The sequence below is a fragment of the Mus musculus genome, chromosome 1, assembly GCF_000001635.26.
Source record: "Mus musculus strain C57BL/6J chromosome 1, GRCm38.p6 C57BL/6J".
In the NCBI taxonomy this organism is placed as follows: Eukaryota; Metazoa; Chordata; class Mammalia; order Rodentia; family Muridae; genus Mus; species Mus musculus.
In genome coordinates, this window is record NC_000067.6 from 42,289,483 (window position 1) to 42,310,811 (window position 21,329).

The following is a 21,329-nucleotide window of genomic DNA, read 5'->3' on the forward strand; positions in this document are numbered from 1 at the left end:
GTAAGGGAACTGTGAAATCTTTCTGTGGGAAGAATATTGACATTTGCTTTCCTTTCTTTCTTCCTTTCTTTCTTTCTTTCTTCCTTTCTTCCTTCCTTCCTTCCTTCCTTCCTTTCTTTCTTTCTTTCTTTCTTTCTTTCTTTCTTTCTTTCTTTCTTTTCTTTATTTTTTTATTATTTATTTATTTATTTTTTTTTTTTTTTTTGGCTTTTCGAGACAGGGTTTCTCTGTGTAGCCCTGACTATCCTGGAACTCACTCTGTAGACCAGGCTGGCCTCGAACTCAGAAATCTGCCTGCCTCTGCCTCCCAAGTGCTGGGATCAAAGGCATGTGCCACCATGCCTGGTCACTAGGTGTGGGACCAAAGAGTGATGGTAGCAGGGGAGAGCAAGTGTGGAACAAGAGTGGGGTTGAATTGTGTCCAAACCCCTGAAATCTTGTCCTGTGATCAGTAGGAGCAGGATAGATCCCTTCCTGACCCAGGACTGCATGTCCAGGTTCATGTAAGCCTTCACCCCATCTTTACTCACTGGAGGAAGTCAAGTAGCCCTACAGGCAGGTTAAACTTCCTCTCTCCTCAGAAGGTCATGTCTGGCAGCACTTGGAATTCCTCCTTATGCAAATGAGGTGTCCCCAGCATGCTGGCCCCTGCCAATGATGTATGATCACACCAATAGCTCCTACTCACCCCTCAAAGGTTGAAATAGCCCTTTTCCTCCCCATTAAGGAGCTGACTTGTCTCACTGAAGCTGCTTCTAGAGATTCTGTTCTCACCATGCTCACTCACTGAGGTCTATAGCTGACCCGATTAGCTTCCCCTCCTAGGATCTGTGGGTTCCAATCACAGGCTGACCACACTGTCATGGGTGGGGAGGCAGGCAGAGCCTGAACCTCAACTGGGCAGATGGTACGTGTGATATAATATCTATTATACTCCATTGGGTGATTTAGACATTATATTAGCATTAATTCCATCAGATCTGACCTGTTAAAGCCTGATGTGTATCCAGTTCTCTTCCTTCTGTGGATTGTATTCACCTTTGCCTAGTGCCCCAAAACATTCATTTATGTCAAATGAAGTAGATAACCTTGGGATAAACTGTCACAAGCATTACGTTCTTGTGAATGGATGAACGAGTAATATTTTAAAGTCCTGCTTGATTTTATCATCTGCCGTTTTTTCATTTTCAAAGGTACTCTGGGTAGTGGTACCAGGGAACTTTGACCTCTTTCCTCCTCATTTCCTAAGTGATAGACTTGGCACCTTTAAAAAAAATATTATTATCATGACACTTTCTTTTTATTTGTATTTTATATTTACTTGTTTTTTTTTCTTTTTTGATAATGTAAACATGTCCCTCGATTAGTTTTCTTCTTGTAATTTCGAAGGTGATGATCCTGTTTTAACTGTAGTAATCTCCCGACTACCTCTCTGCCCCTCTCCTCTTCTCTAGTAAAAGAGATTGACCTTAGGGTTTCCCACATACCAGGGACGCCTCCTACCACTGAGCTATACAACCCACTTGTCTATGAGATTCCTTTACGACACAGATGGCTTTGGAGTAAGGCTTTGCTACTGACTCCTTTAGGCACCAAGAAATTTTTTCTGCACCCCTGCTTTGCTGTCTGTTCTTCAGCTAAGGGAATTTAGATATTATTTTAAAGCTGCAAAGGTAGATGCTGTGTTTGTAATCTGTTCTCAGTGCCCTGAATGGGAACAGTAAGTTTGCAAGTCCTCTAACTACCTTCCAATGTAGCACAGTCCTCTTTTCAGAATAAGGAATGAGTTTCCTGTTAATGTCTTTTTTTTTTTTTTCCCTTATCCAGCTCAACTTCACTATGGCTATCTTGAGGTTTTAAAGAGTTATCTAACACAATTTAAATTCCCAGAATAATATTTTTCTCCACTTTACTTTCTGGTAGTCTGTTTGCTTGCTTTCATTGCTGTTGTTTCTGACTTTTGCACATCTTAATTAGACTCTGTGGACAGAAGACTGGTGTCTGAGTTCAAGGTTTCTCCTTACCCAGGTGACACTAACTGTCAAGGTCTGATGTAACACACATCATGGAAGGGAAACTACAAGGTACTTTTAAAAATGGCAAATTACAAAAAAGAAAAATCAGTTTCTCAAATTAAACTAACAGCATGTATCTTTGTGGATATATACTGAATATAAGATCACCTTAAGGAAATGGATTTTATATCCTGAATGTGGACCTGGTTTGTTAATCATATTTTAAATATGTTATTTAAATACACGTGGAAGTATTTATTTACTCAGATTCCACGGGAAAATATTTTTAACACTCAATGGCATACACTAAAGGTGCATAAACTCTACAACAGAGTCAAGATACTTTTCAGCCATCACAAATAAAATGTAGCTAAAATGATTACACTCTAGTGTCTCTAGAATCATTTCAGTTATCCTATTCCTGACGATTTTGAGGTCTTTCAGAGGACATGAATGCATCTTAACTGTAGAATATTCCAGATCTTCCAAAATGTCAACTGTGGCGAAAGTTCTTCCTTGTTCTGTTAAGTTCCTGAATCTGAGTCACAGTGTGGCAGACCAAAGTTCCATTGGGGAATAGTTTTGTTCTTTTAAAGACATGATTATAATTATTTGAGTTATTTTTAATAACTACTTTTAAACATCACCTAAATAAAAGAAGACTTTCCACGGTCTTCTTTTCATGCTTACAGCAGAAGCTCAATTTAAAATAGTGCTTTGAACTCAAAAGTAGGGGTTTGAGTCCCTTGTTTTAATTAAAAGTTTATTTCCTCATCAATAATTCATTCTACAATGCCATGCACCAAATAATACAATAATAGTAAGCCTTTGAAGGGAATTTAGATAACATTGGCCCAACCCTTTTATTTATAGATGAGGAATCAGGTCCCATAGAAAGAACATGAGTGATTTGTGTAAGAAAAGAATCACAATGTTTCTAGGTTTTGTGTTTTCCAACCAAAGCAGGATGAAGGAAGAAATTTGAAGCACTTCCTGAGCACCTCTGGCCCTCTCTTCTGATCCCTTCTCATCCAAGGGAGTCTAGGTATCAGAGTTCAGAAGGCCTTACTGGATGCTTGCCCTCAAGTACTGGGACAAATTTCATATATTCATGCTATCTGCATGCCCTGTCCTTAAATATCTAATGGATGGTGACTATGTAAGTATATGAAATGCAATACTCTTTTTGCTAACACATATTATCGATTTATTATGTACAGACACTGTGGTGAGTAAATTACACACACCTATAAACATTCCAAGCACTTCTCTGTAAATTCAAGCACCTTATGCAAGTCTACACATCTAAAGAGAACATTTGACCAGAAGGAATAATTTGTACATCCAATGGCAAATGGTATCCACCAGGCTTTGTGCAGACCATTGCTAACAGATACCTCAGATCCCTCTCAGGGTTTCGTGATATTGTTCATCTCTCTTCCTTGTTTGCCATGCATATACAAGGACCTCTCTTGGCAAGATTGGTCCACGGCTCTTTTGTCATTAATATTCAGCTCCATTCTTCCTCTAAGTGAGCATATGAAGTCTGACTCACCCTCCAAAGCCTCCAGTGGCTCTGTCACTTCTTACTTCTATTCTGTCCCTGGTCCACTCTCCCTCTCTCCCATCAGATTTTCTTGGGAACACCTTCCCAGCACACAGGTTCCCATCTCCTACATTCCATCCATTTCCCAAGAACTGATCTAGAGTTGCTGATTTATCCAACCTGCGTACCGGGAATATGGATCTGGTGGAAAGCATTCCATTCAGCTGCCTTTATTTTCATCAGTCATCTCTCCTTCTGTTGGCCATCAGAGATGCTTCCCAGTATTGCAAATAAATAGTTTGCTGAGAACTTTGGTTCTTTAAACTCTAGAAACTCAGAGGCTTATTTGTAATCATTTGCAAAGAAATGGTTACATTTTTTTTTCTCTTCAGCATTGCTTAATAAAAGATATTCCTTACTGATTCTCAGCATACATTATTTCCTCATCAGCGGAGACATATAAAACTATTATCTGTGTGTCCTTCTAAACCAAGCTGCCTTGTGCAAAGTCCCTCTGACCAGCAGACACTGGAAAGCTCAGGCTACTGCTGCAACAGGAAATGTGTGTGCTCACCAAGCTTATATCTTTCCAGCGTTCAGTGGTCCTGAGCATGGTTCTATGTCTTGCCATCTTCTGCAGCTGCCCAGACTCTGGGGCAAAACCACATCTCTATCCCTGGATGAGTGATGCTCTCTTGAGCCCTGTTTCTGCTTAGGTGCCTGGTTTCATCTCTTTGCTTTGCATTCATCTGCTTAACTGTCTTCTCCTACTTCAACAGCTTTTCCATGACCTCAGCCAACTGCAAGAGATTTCCTTCCAAGACAATCTCACCACAGTCTTGTAGTGAAGAGAATAATTTAGTCTTTTGTTGTAATTCCACAGGTAACCCATTTCCTCCACTGAGTCCTGAGCAGTAGTCACCTTCTGGGCTTGAGACCCCTAAGTGTCACTTCAAACTACTCTGTTTAGGGAGAGCTGTTATGGTCTGGATGGGCATTGTCTTTTACTTTGGTCATATGAATCCTGCTGCTATAAGTCACAGTGTTTCCCTGTAGAAAGAAATCAACTGCTCCAACAGAAGGAGGCCATGGAGGAATGTTACTTACTGGCTTGCCTCCCCTGGCTTGCTCAGCTTGCTTACTTATAGAACCCAGGACTACCAGCCCAGGGATGGCACCACCCACAATGGGACCTCCCACCCTTTATCACTAATTGAGAAAAGGCCTTACAGCTGCATCTCATGGAGGCATTTCCTCAACTGAAGCTCATTTCTCTGTGATAACTCCAGTTTGTGTCAAGTTGACACAAAACCAGCCAGTATACCTGGTATCTACAAAATGCCTAGAATTTGGTGTTGAAGCGAAGACTAGTATATTCTGGAATGGTTTTCACCATGCAGTCTCTGATTGTCTGCGTGTTTTGCACGTACTTGGCACCCTGAGGCAAAGACAACACATGGCTCGCAGAAGATCCCTTCGATGTACTTCTGTACCCAAGTCAGCAGTCTTTCGAGAGAGGCAGATACTGGAACTTCCTCATTTATAACTCAAGACAATCGAGGCTCAGTGGTAAGCATCCCAAGAAAATGAGGCTAGGAGAGAAAGCACAGGTCTCCGGCACGCAGCACCGTGGCTCTTACAGCAGGTGTCTTCACCCCACCTCTGTAGCCAGTGAGGATGGAGAAAACAGGAGAAGATGCAGACAGGTGCCACAAAAGCCAGAGTCCCTGGGCACAGGACAGGAAACGAAGCTTTTTCATGTTCAGAGTGTGCCTTGTGCATGAACTACGTAATTCCACAGCCCAGGAAAGTGAATTTCCAGTAACCCATTACCCTGGTGCATTTAAAAGTGTTGATGTGAATTTCTATTCTGTTCAGACAGTACACCAAGGCACGAAAATTAATTTACCGAGGTACAAGTGGTGGATATGCATTCTTTAGCTGGTAGACTTCGTGGCAGTTGTTTAAAGTGTTAATACTTTGACTTTTGGGCTCTGGGCTTGGTAAGGAATTACAAAATAGGTATTTTCAATAATGAAACAAAAGAAGGCTCATACTGATAGTCACCACACAACCTGTCCCCTTTCTACAGAAGGCCATGTAGAACTTCTTTCCTGGCTTTGCAGCCCATCTCCTCCGTTGAATACAAATGAGGAACAAAAGCTGTATTGTGTCAGACATTCGCGAATGTAGAATCATTTACCAGTGGATTTAAGAACAATTGGAAGCTTTTCCTGTTTGCAGAGGGATCTGAGACAATACCTCGTGATGACTAGAAGTTGTCATAATTGTCCTAATTGATGTTATTCTCGTGTTATCTGGGTTTATTGTGTATTTATATGCATTTGCTTATCACAGGTCATGCTTCAACTCAGGCTTTCAGCTCCATTCATATACGAAGCTAACAAATCAATCAAGGCATGTATGTATATTTCTCAGCCCTGCTTGTTTATGTCAGATGGGCCTGCCATATGTAGTCTCTATACATTTTATGCCCACATGTTTATATCCCGCAGATAATCCATCTGAGATTGATTTCCACTTTACTTTTAAGTCCCTGGAGCTGACAGTGAAAATATCCATCCTGAAATACAAGCCGAAGTTGCGATTTTTGCCAAAGAAGAACAAAAAGAGCTAATTTTTTTTTCTCTTGTAGCTCTGTTATGGATCTATTTAAAGTAATGTTCCTGTGGCTTGTTACTAGATTTCGCCGGAGAAGAAAGTTACCATCGGGACGCTGTACTTCTCCAGTTTCACGCTCGCTCTGGATTTCCCTCCTGCCCCCCCTTCTCCCCCCAGCAGCACTAAAAGCAAAAGGATGGTGTGAGGGAAACACAAAGAAGGTCCCTTGCAGAGAAACACATCCTGACATCAAGCATTTTCATCACGGCTGACAGAGAAATGGCATGTTCAATTTGCACTTTATTTACAAACGCTAAACATCTACGCACACATGCCTACCCACCTTTCATATCCCTGTATCTGAAACCCAAGCGAGGAAAACAGCCCATGCGCGTGAAGCAAGCGAGGGAATGTGCCGCTGCCTCATCCAGCACGTTTACAAATGGACCAACCACAAATACACCACAGGGAAATGTGCTTCTCTGTGTGCCAAAATGCCAGGATGTTAATTCACAGGTAAGTGCAGCTGTGCGCTGCCTTTTCTATACCCCACCACCTTCACTGTCCACAGAGGGTCACTGTCTGAAGTTAGCATGCAGAATTCAGAGGCATGATATTTTTTGTACCCTAAATTATTCCCTCATCTGAACGGGGAAGAAATCTCTCTTGTGCGTGTGGCATTTGGATGTTCGGAGGCATCAATGTGTTGGAAGAACAAAGTACGTACTTTAAGAGCTGGGTCCTTAGAAGTTTCATGGCTCTTGTATTTTACTTGCTAAAATATCCAAATTTAAGTATCACCCATAGTGATGGTTTGTAAGCAAATCTTCTGGGGAATGAAGGAGGGTTGCAGTGTGCAAAATAGTCTAAAAAACCTGCCAAAGCTATTAGGGTCCATTGTGTCTCTCCAGCTGCTACACAGGCATACTTTATCCATGTGTCAAAAATGCTTACTAAGTTCTTCTCTTAGAAGAAAATAAACCGTAAGTAAGTACACAATAGTCTTTGTCTGCATTGAGGCTGGCTAATGCAGGGGCTCTGCACACCAGGATCACAGGTGCCCTTGCTTTTTCTGCGCCTAATTCTTTAACTAGCATTCTACCCTCCTTGAGTGCTACACAGTGAACCAGGGGCCAGGGAAAGCCCTGTGCTGGGAAACACCTTGATCAGGCCTCTGTATCCAGTGAGACTGTGCCTGCTCCTCTTCCAAGTCTGTGCCCCTAGAAGTCTCTGGAAACAGCGTCCATATCTATCCATCTGCACATCCTATCAGAATGCTAACTACTCTACTCTATGGCGATTCAGATGTTTCACTGCGGTTAGATACATCAAAGAGGCCGATGACTTTGCAAACACACAGCAGCAGGAAGAGAAAAAAAAGAATACACAACAAACAAACAAACAAACAAACAAAAACAAAGAAAATGTTTTATCGCAAGAAAAATAGCCAGAGCTAGGGAAAAGTACCCAAACCATACAGAATTAGAAACATCCAGACACAGAGACTGAGGACTCTGGGAGCAACGCGCTACCAACAGGACTAAGACACCCAGGTAGTTTGCACATGAAATTATGTAATTCCTGGTTCAGAAACAATACAGAGGCCTAGCTCTCTGTGCTGCGAGCCCAGTGTTCTTCATACCCGGAACCCCAGTCTGTTCTCTGTATAGCAGAATATTCAAAATTAGGCAGTTTCTCTTCTCTTCCTTTCCTTTCCTTTCCTTTCCTTTCCTTTCCTTTCCTTTCCTTTCCTTTCCTTTTCTTTTCTTTTAGATAGGGTTTCCCTGTGTAGCCTTGGCTATCCTAGAACTCACTCTGTAGACCAGGCTGGCCTTGAACTCAGAAATCTGCCTGCCTCTGCCTCCCAAGTGCTGGGATTAAAGGCGTGTGCCACCACACCCGGCTTCTTTTTTTTTGTTGTTGTTTGTTTGTTTTAAAAAGTTTATTTTGTTTCACAGATTGGTAAATCCAAAAGCATGGTGTTCTAATTTTATAGGCTTCTGTAACAGGCCTCATGATATTTCAACTCACGGAAGAACATGAAAAGACAGTAAGTGTGCTGGGAAGAAGGAAGGGACAAAGCAGGTTACCCAAACCTGCTCTCAAGACAACTAAGACATCCATGTGGGAGCAGAATTCAGCCCTTTGTGAGAATGGAGTCCCTAATCCAAGCCCCTGGAAGGTTCCTCGACTACATAGAGGACCAGCCTCAGTATGAATTATGTTAGGGATAAACCATCCATAATAGCACCACACTCTAGCTTTCTACCACACAATACAGTTTCTGATAGAAAAACATTAATGAAATTCCAGAAAAAATTAACTACACAAATTAAATACTACAATAATATACGTGGAGATGAATTATGTACACTAAAACTCTTCACGGAATTACCGGTAAGAAGGTATATGTGTGATTCCCTCCCTGTGACCTGAGACATTTCTTTTCTAAGCTTGGCCTATAAATAATAATCATTCAACAAAGTTGAAACTACCATATCCTGCTTTGAGACTTTGAAATGAACTTCTGTCCTTTTAACAATTTGTGCCCAATGTGGCTCAAATAACTTTGCAAGGACATTTCTCAATTTATGTGTTCCTTTAAATATAAAATTATTCTACTTCTGGCCTGTGGTCTTCACTAAGATTAGGTATTTCCAGTCTTTTATTCTGGAATCCTTTGAGATCAGGAAGTCTGCGTTGGGACTAGGAAACTGGTATAAGTCCCCACCAGAGAGACGATTGCACCTCATCTCAGCATGAACGTCTCATGGAAACAGAGAGTATTATCTACACTTGTGAATGGAGGCTTGCCGTTGCAGTTAAAATTTGGGGATTATTTTTAAAATAAGCTATTTTTCAAAGTGTTATATTGATACAATCCATCTTGTACAGCAGGAGAGTACTTTCTCCGATTATGACTTAATGCCAATTCACCTTATTTTAATGAACAGTTGGCAGTTCACAGCATCAAGGTAAACACAAATCTGTAACAAACAACATGACAGGGACTTTTTATGTCATCTTGCTGCTCTCACATTAGAAAGTCGTCTTATGTAAATTGGGATCACTGGAAGTTAGAAGAACATGGCCTGCCACCAGATATTCTGAGGTGAGTTCTGTCTGGAACGGCCCCATCCAGGCCTGTGGGTTGATAGATGGATTCTGTGTGCTGCTGAGGTAATATGTGGGGTGCTTCCAATGCAAAGAGCTAAATGAGTCATTATGAAGTCTTCATTACTGCAGCTTCAACTAATGGCTCAAAGAAAAGATGTGTCAAGGTCTAGAAACTTTGTAGCCAATGAGAGAGCAGAGAAATAATGAGGTAAGCTTGTCCAATCTTTAGGTAGATAAAATTCTAATGAGCTTCAGTAGGGGGTAAGTGCTTAGAGTTCACCTTCATTGGTTCCAGGTGTGGAGAGAGAGAGGAGAGAGGAGAGAGAGAGGGGAGAGAGAGAGAGAGAGAGAGAGAGAGAGAGAGAGAGAGAGAGAGAGAGAGAGAGAGAAGGATTTCATTCCTAGAAAGCATGTTTCTATGTTCTTGTCATGTGCTTGTTTAGACACTACTGAGTGTTATGTTTCTGCAAAACACTTCAGAGTCTGACGGAAGCTGTGCATTCTGTGAGTCGTGAAGCAGTACGCTGAACCCTCTAATAACAGATGTAATAAATGTATTTTGACATGTGTTTAAGAAGCACTTTTTCTCTTGATGCTACAATGTAAAGATGTACAATAGGAAACCCTCAGATGTATAGATACATTTGCATGCAAGGGAAGTGAGTGGAGATATCAAGTGACTACAGGCATCAGACAAGACTTAGTTTAAAACCTCACTGAATCAAGGCATTAAATTCAACATTGGTGATGTCTAGAGAAGTTGCCTACTCAATCCCATGTGCTGTCCCTAGCCATCTATGATGTCTGATGGTGTTAAATTTCTCCTAACATTTAACCTAGATCTGCCCTGTTGCACTCAAAGCTTACTACTTTTTGTTTTGTCTCCATTGACTAGCGATAATAATTGGCCTCCATCCTCTTTGTAATGCCACTTTACAGGGGTAAAATAGTATGTGCCCCTGAGTCTTCTTCCGTGTGAATTGGACGTGTCTAGTCCTCCGAACCTTTCCTTATGAGTCATATATTTTCAACCATTTATCAGAAGTGCCCCTTGTTAGTTAGTTCTTTCTGTGAATGGCAGGATGCCCCAAACCCAGGATCCAGACAAGATATGTCCTCATCAAGCCAAACGGGATTACCGAGCAAGGTTTATTCATGAATGCCCCTTGGCATAGCATAACCAAGGCAGCTCCGTTTTTCTTAGCTGTCTTCTCGCCTAGCTTTTTATTGCATCCTAAACAGCAACCATCACCTGGAGAGACAGATTAATGGCCTTTCTCTGTGAAGCTCTCTCACTCCTCTCAGCAGGCTTGCCCTTCCTGGAATCATTCTGCCAACTGAACCCTTGATTCCTTAACAGGCTTCTTTAAATGAAGCTCTTCTGCTGAGTGGTAAAGTTTCATTTTTCATATTATGGGGTAAAGAAGCCCACCTGATCTCCCTTTCCTTAATTCTTTTTCCTTTTTAAGAGTTGTTTTCAGTTCACAACAAAATGATCAAAAGGCACAATGATTTCCTGTATACCTCCTGTGTACATGTGGATATCTGCATATACATATGTGAATGCCTATGGAAACACACACAACCACAAGCACCCCCACCAAGATGGAAGCCAGTGCCTGGAGTTTGTGTTGAATGCTGTGTTGGTGTTGGCCATTGTGTGGCTTTCAGCAAATGTAAGAGCACGTGCCCACCTTGTTTCACAGAGGGTCACTCAGTTGGCCTAAGAGTCATTCGGAGAGACCATATGCCTTCCTTCCACTAGTGCCAAGAAGCCTCTGATCTCTTAACTAGTACCATGGTTTCTGCTCATCCTGAACTTTATTATATTTGCGGTTATGAATTGTGTAGCCATGTATGAAGATGAACTTTTAGTTCTCAAAAACGACTAAGTTGACATCATTTCAGAATCATCCAGTTTCTGGATCATACTGGAGTTAGTCTTGGTTGTTTTATTTTATTTTTAATTTTTTATCCATCTGGAACAAACTACTCTCTCTCTCTTTCTCTCTCTCTCTCTCTCTCTCTCTCTCTCTCTCTCTCTCCCTCCCTCCCCCTCTCGCTCATTGCCTTTTGATCATACTTTCCTCCTCCTCCCTGACATCTTTCAAAATTGCCCCCTCTTTGCTCTCCAACTTATGTCTTCCCCCCACGCCCCACCCTGCCCCAGAAAGTACAGTTTGTGCTGTCTGTATATTCTTGGCTGTGTGGTTTTTCACTGGAATGTAGTCTACACATCAGAGGCTTAACCCTTAAGGAAAACAGAATCTTCCTCTCTCTCGGCAGCCATCTCATGCTAATGGTTTATGTGTTGAGTTGGGAAAGAATATGAAAGCCTTTCGCGTTACTATTGCTATGGATGCTAATGGGCAATTGTACAGGATGGAAACTCAAAATGTCAATGAGTAAAACATAATGTGAAATGACAAGTATCACCAATAGTGAGTCCCACAAAGCAGACCCAGGACAGACATGCTAGATTGCAGAGCCTGTGAGTGCTTTCAGAAGAATTCTGTAGTCTGTTGGTATTTGCCTCTTTGCATTTATTTAACTGTTGTTTCCTGGTCTTACAAGGCACTATCAGAAAAAAAAATATAAACATTTTAATGACAGATGAAGAAACAGACAAAATCTGAAGATGATAACGATTGTAAGAAGCACTCGTCACTTGACCCCTTCCTGAGCTCAGCCCGTGGATTTCCTAACTCCCCACCCCCCGCCACCTCATGAAATAGACTTTTCTTGCTACTGTTTTTGACACTGCCAGTAACTTCCAGCTTTGTGCAGATTAAGTACAAAAGGTGTTTATGTCTCATAAGTCATGATTTAAATGAACTTTACAAAGTGTTAAAGCCTGAGCTCTACATAATGTATTCTCTTTGCCATCTGTCAAAGAAAAATGGCAATACCCAGAAAAGCATGTGTTAAGTATATCTAACAATCACAGATGTAGTTTAAAAAAATAAAAAGGGAAAAATGAAAATAATTATAATAGGATGAGATATAATCTTTTTTCTCTAAAACTTACGATTAAAATTTGTTACTTTATCATACATTTGCCCTTGAACAAAGAGATGGCAAGGCCTGCTGAGAATCAAGGTCTTCTGGACATGGCACAGCCTTTGTGCTCCTGAACTCATAGCAGCCGTGGTTATCTGCATGAGACACACGTGAGTTCAAGGCAGTCAATGTTTCATCATGGGTAAGGGAGGGGTTGGTTAGGCTCTAACCCTGGCAATAAAAGCTTTGGCCATTGATGGTTACTGAAGGAAGAAAGCTGATTTTACTGTGAGGGTGTATCTGCTGGTAGCTGCCAATGCTCCAGGGGATGGCCCCGTACCCAAGCACATGCAGGCAGCTCTAAATAGACTTAGTAAGGTAAAGAGAATAGGATGTGGAGGTGGAAAGGAGAGGTGTTGGGAGGGGTTCTAAGAGGAGCAAGAGGCAGGATGGCTGGGATTTATGATCAAAATATGTTATATACCTCTATGGAATTCTCAAAGAATAAATTTTGAAAAAGAAAAAATAAACAAGTTGTTTTCAGGGGTATTCTGGATATTCAGAGACAGGTGAAGTCAAGATGAAGTCAAGGTATAAATACTGAGAGGCCTGAGACTTTCTACCTTTCTATCAACCATTCCAAATAGGACTCTGTTTGTGGCTCATTTCAGTGTTAAACAGTTCTATTCCATGGTCTTGGAAAATGGCAAAGCCTCTACTGTCAGCCATAACTCCTAATTTTATGATCTTTCAGCAGTTGCATTTGGGAATTTGAAAACAATATTTGTACACACACACACACACACACACACACACACACCTTACTCTCTTTTTATATAAAAATAAAATGTAAAACTACCAACAGTTATAACCAAATATATAAAGAGTTCCAAGCTTACCCAGCCACAGCCTCCAATTCCATGGAACAGGACAGGCATCCCTTGTATCCATTCTGAACTCCCTACCACAGAATCTGCACGCATCATAAAATGAATGTTTTCAAGGACCTCGCTTTGGAGAAATACTCTGGGCAGCCATAAATAACTGGATATTTTACCTAACGGTTTTAAAGAGTGTCAGTGTATGTAAGATAAAGCAATGTTACAATTAGGATCCAAGCAATTCGTGGCTTTCCAGGGTAACTTTCTCTAGCAAGACATACCACAAGGGAGAGAGGTGAAGAAATATTCACAGCTGCTTAGGAATGTCTGACTCCCTCAATATCTGTGAAATGACTCCAGTCTTGAAGCCAACCCAAAGTCTTAGGCAAATTGTAACACCCCAAAATACCTCTTCTCCCCATCACCTCCTCCTCCTTCTTGTAGTGCTGGAGCCTCAGACACTCTATGCTCTGCCTCTGATCTATATATACCCTCAGTCCCCAAACACACCCTTTAATACAACTTTTCTTTTTAAAAACTAGTACTAATTCCAAGACCATTAAGTGCCCTTCTGTGAGTTTCATGTTGGCAGTTGGGTACAATATTTCTTATGCTTCAAACATACACAAACTCAGAGCATTATATTAATCTAAAATATTAATTTATATACTATATATGATATATATTAAAAACCAGTCCTTTAAAAAATCCCTTTGTTGTTGTTGCTGCTATTTCTTCTGCTAATAGAATACAAAATTCAAAGAACAAACTCTTATCCAAATCCTTAGAAGGCCTGCTCTCACTTGCCTCTAACCACTGCAGCAGTTTTACTCTTCTGCTGTCTTGTAAGACTACTGAGAAATTGGCCAGCCTGTGCTGCAATGTGCCTCATTAGTGAGCTCTCTGCATTCTGTCTCCTTTCCTCACTGGGGAACATTGAAAGCCCAGGTAGTCATTACTGCTCAGACTCTGAGAAAGAGGAGATGGCTCCTCTTCCACCTTCTTACCATACCAGTTAGTTATTCACAGGAAAACTTTGCTTCTTTGGGTCTTTAACGACATGGTACAAATTCAGGTGAGATGTAACAAAAGGGGGTTTCCTTCTGCTGGCTGCTTGTGTGCCTCGTGGTTTCAGTTTTCTAAGCAGTAGAATCTCTTCTGTGCTTGTTTTCTCTCTTCCTTTTCAGATATCTCTGTTCAGCGTGTTGGTGTAACTGAGATAAATGCCAAGCTGGCTCCCTGCTGTGCGTGGTCCGACACCCCTTGGCCATAGAGATTCCAGCTATTTAAGTTTGGAAATGACATTTCTTCACACGTCTTCCAAGATAGCAATGTATGTCAATCACCGGGAGCTCTGCCAATGACAATGCCAATGGATTTGAATTTCCCATTCATGCTAGGGTGAAGGGGCTATCTCTTTGACTTCTCCGACTGGGGCCTTTCATCTCACCCAGGAAAGTTTATTTCCCAAGGAATTTTCTTTGTGGTCTCAAACTTGAATGACCTTCCTTTTATAACCTCTGATATCACCCAGGGTTTTATTGCCAGGAAGTACCTCTTAGTTGACATGCTTAATACTGGGTTCCTGTGATCTATTCTAGGGAACCCCGAAACTTAGAGAGAAAACTGAGGAAAATGATCTGGTTTCCAGGTTTGGGAATACCACTGAACCACTGACCCTTAAGGATACATGGAAAAATAACCTGTAACATTCAAATTCTACAAAATACATTGTGTTCATACAACCGGAAGGTATCTCCATATATCAATATGATTGTGGAGTTTTGTGAAATGCTGTGTGCATCATGGACGCCGAAATACTGTGGATACCTCTCAAATGCATAGCAATTTGTCTCCATGGGTCACTCACAAATATCAGATGGTAATAGGTCAAGTATGAGGGGAGAGAGATAATCTGCACAACAGTCACGTTTCTCTCATATTTGCACACACCTTAGCCTTTAGGTGGCCCGAAGATTTTTTCCACATACGCAGTTTGCAAATGTGGTTTGAAGGGGTGAGCGATGCTATTGTCATCCAAGGGAAGGTAGTTTTAGGAAAAAGCAAGAGATGTGAGCTTGAAGGAACATTCTACCCATCCTTCCTCTTTACCACACCCCAGTGACAAGAAGGATACCTAGTTGGCCTCCCTAGGTACCCTCCTGTCCTGGCAGAATATCTAAGAGCAATGCAGGGCTGCTTCCACCCACCTGACCAGCTCTCACATCGAGGAAGAAAAAGGGACAGCTTATCTAATAACAAGACTTACTGTTCTGAAAGGAACTCCTATTTTTCTCTGCTTGGACCAGGAGAGGCTTGTTGTCCATCCTGGGTGTGGCCATCCTCACCAAGGGCTATGGAAAACGTCTCTGGGAAGTTCCAAACCAATAAGCAAAGATTTGGCAAATCCCTGTGTTCCTCAGACTAATAACGTCTTCAAAAGAGGGACATATTAGTCAACTCTGATAAAATACTTGAGATGATCAACTTAGAAGAAAAAATATTATTTCAGAGCTACTAATGCATGGTGGGTTAACCCTGCTATTTTTTGTAAAGTAACATCTCATAGGAGGGCAGCAGAGCCTAGATCCAAACCTAAGAAATGAGAGGTCCCCTTTAAAGGCACGCCTTCATTGGCCTGAAACCCCTTTCTAGAAGCAGTGGGCTGATGATCCCATTTTCTAACCCACAGGGCTTTTGAGGACATCTCAGAATCAAGCTAAGAGAGAAACAATCCTAAGGCCCAAATCCTTAAGACTATTGCAGACTGGTTCTCACATTTCTCAGGAAGTGTTCTGTCTCCCTTTGAGCTTCACTGAATGTGTTCCTAGTGCAGAGTCAGTTTTACAGTATTTGACTTTCTGACTAGTATTTTTGGTCTGGTGGTTTAGGGTGGCCACTAAAAACCCCACCTTTCCCTTTGGCCTTGGCAGCTATGAAAAACTCAGAAGAGACAGAAATGCAACTGAAAACGTCCAGCTGCAATGTGACTTCTAAGCTGATGATTTAAGAATCTGGTTTACCTCCTGTCCACACCTGGTCCCTCCAGGTCTGAGTCCCACACAGGCTACTACTGTCATGCTCAGAGCCGACTCTCAAACTCTACTGCCCACCCCAGAAGGTGGAAATGTTTCTCCTTTATTTTTCCAATACTGGAAAAGTGAACCAAAAGTTCTTTCTCTCTAGGGGAAGACATAAAACTAAAACTAAACACTACAACCAAAATGCTTGACCAGAGTGCCTGCCATGCACAGTAGACTCCCAATCTGCATAGCTTCATTACAGGTCTGACTGTTGCAACTATGGTTGAATATGAAAATTTATAGCACCTTCAGTTTCCAAGGAATTTTTTTTCTAAACAAAATGAAATATTCTACTTACCAATCTGGAAATGATACTCAGTTTATTAAAAATGCCTGCCAGTTCTTTGACCATAGTCCTGGGAGGAGGAAAAAAAAACCTCAATGATACAGACCCAGCTTCTTGAACAAGCAGACCCACTATGTGAGTTTCTAAGTAAGCAGACCCATGGCAGGCTTCTTAGTCCCACTGTGTGGGTTTTTAAGCGAGAAAAACTTGTATACCTCTGCCCTCAGCTCTGCTCCTTCAGCTCCTTCACAGTCAGAGTTGGAAGCTAATAAAGTAGCCAAACAAAGGAACAAACCACAGTACCTCCTTCCCCCAAGCTACCTGGAAGCTCCAGGGCAGTAGTCTAGGTACACGGTGTCCACATTACATCCTACCAGTGCCTACACAGATGTAGCTGGGGGAGGCTGATATACAAACAAACAAGGGTGCGAGTGGGCTGTACATAGAGGAAGAGATGGCTTCGCTAGATGCCTTTCAGATGCAGTTATCCCATACAGCCCTCAGATGACACACAATATTACATCTAAGAGTGTTCTGTGGACTGTGTTAGCGTGTTAGCATGTTAGCATTCCATCTAGGCTCCATCCAACAGTTACCTATCAACCTTCAGGTAGGCCTGGCTTGCTATGAAAGGGACTATTTGGCCTCTCTTAGCTCTCTCTGCTCCTTTTCTCTATCTCTGTCCTTCCCCCCCTTCCCTCATTCCTCCTCTCCACATGTTTTTCTTCTTCTTCTTCTTCTTCTTCTTCTTCTTCTTCTTCTTCTTCTTCTTCTTCTTCTTCTTCTTCTTCTCCTTCTTCTTCTTCTTCTTCTTCTTCTTCGTCCCCCACCACCTCCACTCCCTTCTCAACTCCCCTTCTCATGTGCCAAATAAACTCTATTCTATACTATGACTGATACCTCAGGGGGAAAGATGTCTCATCATGAGCCTGTGGAGACACCCCTCCAATTGCATCATATCACACTCTACAAAACATATCATTGGCCTTACAAAACATATTCGCCTGCAGGGTAATATGCTTGGCAGAATGGTGAGCCTTGAGAAGTCACAGATACATTGTGATAAAATGTCACTACTGTTATTTCAAAGTTACATTTATTTGTTCACATGTGTGAGTGTGAACATGTGTGTATGTGCATGTGCATGTGTGCATGTGTGTGTGCATGTGTGTGAGTGTGTGTGTACTATGGTACCTGGGGAGGTCAGAGACATCTTGAGCGAGTCAGTCCTTTTTTCTTACTGTGTGGGTTTCTCAAGTCCTCAGATTTGGTGACAAGCACCTAGCCATCTCAATGGTCACCAAAGTTCTCATTTTATAAATAGATGAAGTGAATTACTAAGAATAGAAATGATTTACTAAAGATTTGATGGCAGTAATGGGACTGGTTTGTATCTTTCTAATACAGAAACAGGTTTCATTTTGTTTTAAATTTTTATAAAAAAGCAGAGATACTTTGGGGTTATCAGAGTTACCTCCAAACTCGATGGGGACAGAAGTTACTGGTGTTTCATACTTCCTCTTCTTCCTCCTCTTCTTCCTCTTCCTCTCCTCCTCTTCTTCCTCTTCCTCTCCTCCTCCTCTTCCTCTTCAGTATATATACTATACACCTCTGCAATAAACTAGTTCCAGAAAATGAATGGGTTGCCCTAATAACTGTAGGAAAGTAGACAGGACAAGGGGCAAAGGGTTTAGAACAGTCTATGGCCAGAAAACAACATCTGGGGAGCCATGGGTTTTTGGAGGTCGGCTAACACTGGTAAAAGGCCTCCTGGCAGAAGGAAGAGTCAACACCATTTAGCCAGAAATAGCCTAAGCATTTTGGGAATGGACAACATAGGAACGGACGATACCAAGGCAGAAGGACCACTATTTTGGAGGAAGAAGCAGTTTCTGAGATGTACATATACCTAAAAGCAGCTCAGTAGAGCCAGATCCAAAGACGGGACAGGATGTTTGCAGAAATCAGACTATAGAAATAGGAAGTAAGCAGAGAGTCAGTCCAAGGATATTGCCTTCATCCCACCAGCATTGGGAAAGCCTGGCGGTGCCTGAGATTATCTGGACTGCAATACATGAACTGTAAACAAGAGTCAGAACACAGGCCACAAAGGGAGATGCTGGTGTCAATTATGTCCTGTCATCTGGATCTGTGGAGAACAAACCACTATATCTAAGGTGGGCTCATCCATCTTTGAACTGAGTAAAGTTACTGACCATGACAAACAGGCACTAACCAATGAGGTCATACACAACACCTACCAAGCCTGCCATCTTAAGATGGTTTCATCTACCATTAAATGTTACATGTTATGGGAGCCATATACACTTGGAAGGAATAGTGAAAAACATGTATTCTGGTTGGTTTAGATGTAATTTTTTTTCCTTTTCCTTTCCTTAACTTGATACAAATTAGAGTCATCTGGAAAGGAGGAACATCCTCTGAGGGATTATGCAGATAAAGCAAATCCGTGGGGCATTTATTTTCTTGTCTGACCATGGATGAGGGAGGGCTCATTGCACTGTGTGCAGTGCCACTCCTAGGCAGGTGGCCTTGGGGTATGTAAGAAAGCAAAGTGAGCAAACCATAAAGAGCAGGCCAGGAAATGACATTTGTCCATGGTCTCTACTTCAGTTCCTGATGCCAGGTTTCTGCTGGCTTCCTTCAGTGATCGACTGTGATTGGGACTTTTAAGTCAAATAACACTCCCTTCCCTGTGGTGTTTATCACAGTAATAAAAAGCAAATTCAGACACCACATTCTAGTTTTGAATTTGACTGCTCTACTGGGCCAGGGTGATCCCTTTTTACAGCGCTAAGCAGTGTTAGCAAGCCTTGGCTCTCAGTTATTCCTGCCATCCTGAGGGGGAGACAAGCCACCCTCCAGTGGGCTGTTCTGACCATCCATGAAGGATGCCCAGCACAGGAGATCAGGAATATTAAACATATCTTCCATGTGTTCCATTTGACAGTGTGTTTATCAGTACAGAGCCTCATCCTGTTAAGGGGATGAGAAATTTAATACAGTTTAAAGTTATGTAAATTATACATAAGATCATTTGACTCTGCCTAACACGTGAGCAAAGACCTGCTATTAGTTCCTTGGACTGTGGGAAAATAGTGGTGTCTATAAAGACTCAGGAATTCTAAGCTGAAGAAGGATCTCACATGAGTACAATAGTTTCCTCCCTCCCCACCTCCCAGAAAATCCACCTTTCCTTTATAATTCCTGATTCCAGATTTTAAAATGTGATCTAGTGTTTGGACTTTCTTTGGGCATTTCAGTTCTTTATAAATGTGATTTGGTCAAACAAAAACCTAGGCCAATTCTGTTTAAAATTCCCCTGGCCTCTGTAGAGCCATCAATTTAAGCTACCTTCTGTCTGGATTTCCCCTGCCAACAATTTGCTGCTTGGTCACTGTTTCCAATTGCTAAAGTGACCCTGAGCTGCATTTGCTGGAGAATGTCCTGATTTCGGCAAGGTGGGGGAGACACCCTAGAACATAGGGCTGTTCCATTGACCTGGTAGCCCTGGCAAACACTTAAGTAGCTATGTATTCTTATGCCCTAAGATGTTACTGATGTGGTATTGGGGGCAGGGTGTGACATCAAAGACAAGAGGCCACATCTGAGGCTATCAGTCTCAAAGACTGCCCTTTCTCACAGGTCCTTAGCTTAGTTCACGACCCACAATATATCAGAAGAGAACTGTCCTTTAATACCCCTAAAGGAACTCGTTAAGGCTGAGTGTGTAAGCTCCTTTCCAATCCAACGGAAATTGCTCCGAGGACCTAGATGGATGTCTAATGGGCAGGATGCAGCCTCATACGCTGTGGTTGTGTCCACAGATGATTGTTGCCTTCACTTCATCGCTTCCACTTACATCAGGTACCTCACAGGTCTCTCTGTAGCTTGTCTTAACTGTCAGCACAACTACATTGTGTCTTTTATGCATGAAGTAAAGATAATTTGAACACACGTACATGACACTTGACCATTGCACCTATATCTGTGACGGCTTCCAGATGACCATGGAGCAGGAGCTATCCAATGTGGCTGTGCTGAACAAAGAAAACGCATACTTCCCATGCGGGGTGTAGGGAGACAGCACCAACCTGTCAATATCATTGAATGCTTATGAATTCTTTATATCTAAATTTTCTACTTCACATTTTCAGGCCACAGTTGGCCTAAAAAACTGATACTATGAACAGGGAAGAGGGTCTGCCATCCTGATTTGGGCGTACCATCTGAAGACTAAGCATGTGGCTTTTCTATCAGCTCCAAGGGAAGCTCCGCAAAAAAACCTTAAGTCTTGAAGCAAGAGTGAAGGAATGAAGCAGGGTGTGTGGTAGTACAGACATGGGATCTCAAACTCTATCTCAGAGCATCTTGGGAAATCACTGCAAACTGAGGCCAGCTTGGGCTGTACAGCCAGACCCTGTCTGTCTCAGTTTAAAAGATTCAGAGATGGTACTCTGATTTGTTCAACTCCTTAGCAAGGCAATTGGTATACACTCTGTTTTACTCTTTGGCTCTTTGGCTCATGGGGGTAAAGTCAAATGACTCAGTTACAGCCTCTAATTCAGTGGATCTCTACCTATGATTTGTGACTCCTTTGGCAAGTCTCTATCTCCAAAATATTTATACGATGATGCATAACACTATCAAAATTACAGTTATAAAGTAGCAAAGAAAATAATTTTATGGTTGGGGGTCACTGTAACATGAAGAACTGTATTAAAGAGTCACAGCACAAGGAAGTTTCAGAACCACTCA

At 41.9% G+C, this 21,329-nt stretch overlaps 1 long non-coding RNA gene across 12 annotated transcripts in view; it reads left to right on the forward strand.

Annotated features, from left to right (window-relative positions):
- Gm28175 overlaps nucleotides 1-20,528 on the forward strand; it is a 52,159-nt gene extending 31,631 nt beyond the window's left edge. For 3 of the 12 annotated variants that reach the window (XR_865382.2, XR_865380.2, XR_865383.2), the window contains 2 exons: nucleotides 6,266-6,699; nucleotides 12,373-20,528. This is a non-coding gene — a long non-coding RNA (predicted gene 28175). Of the gene's footprint in view, nucleotides 1-274 lie in introns of those variants that run through there. The other 9 variants (XR_001778900.2, XR_865378.2, XR_003947793.1 and 6 more) reach the window with 9 other exon arrangements.
- Nucleotides 20,529-21,329: the final 801 nt, after the last annotated feature.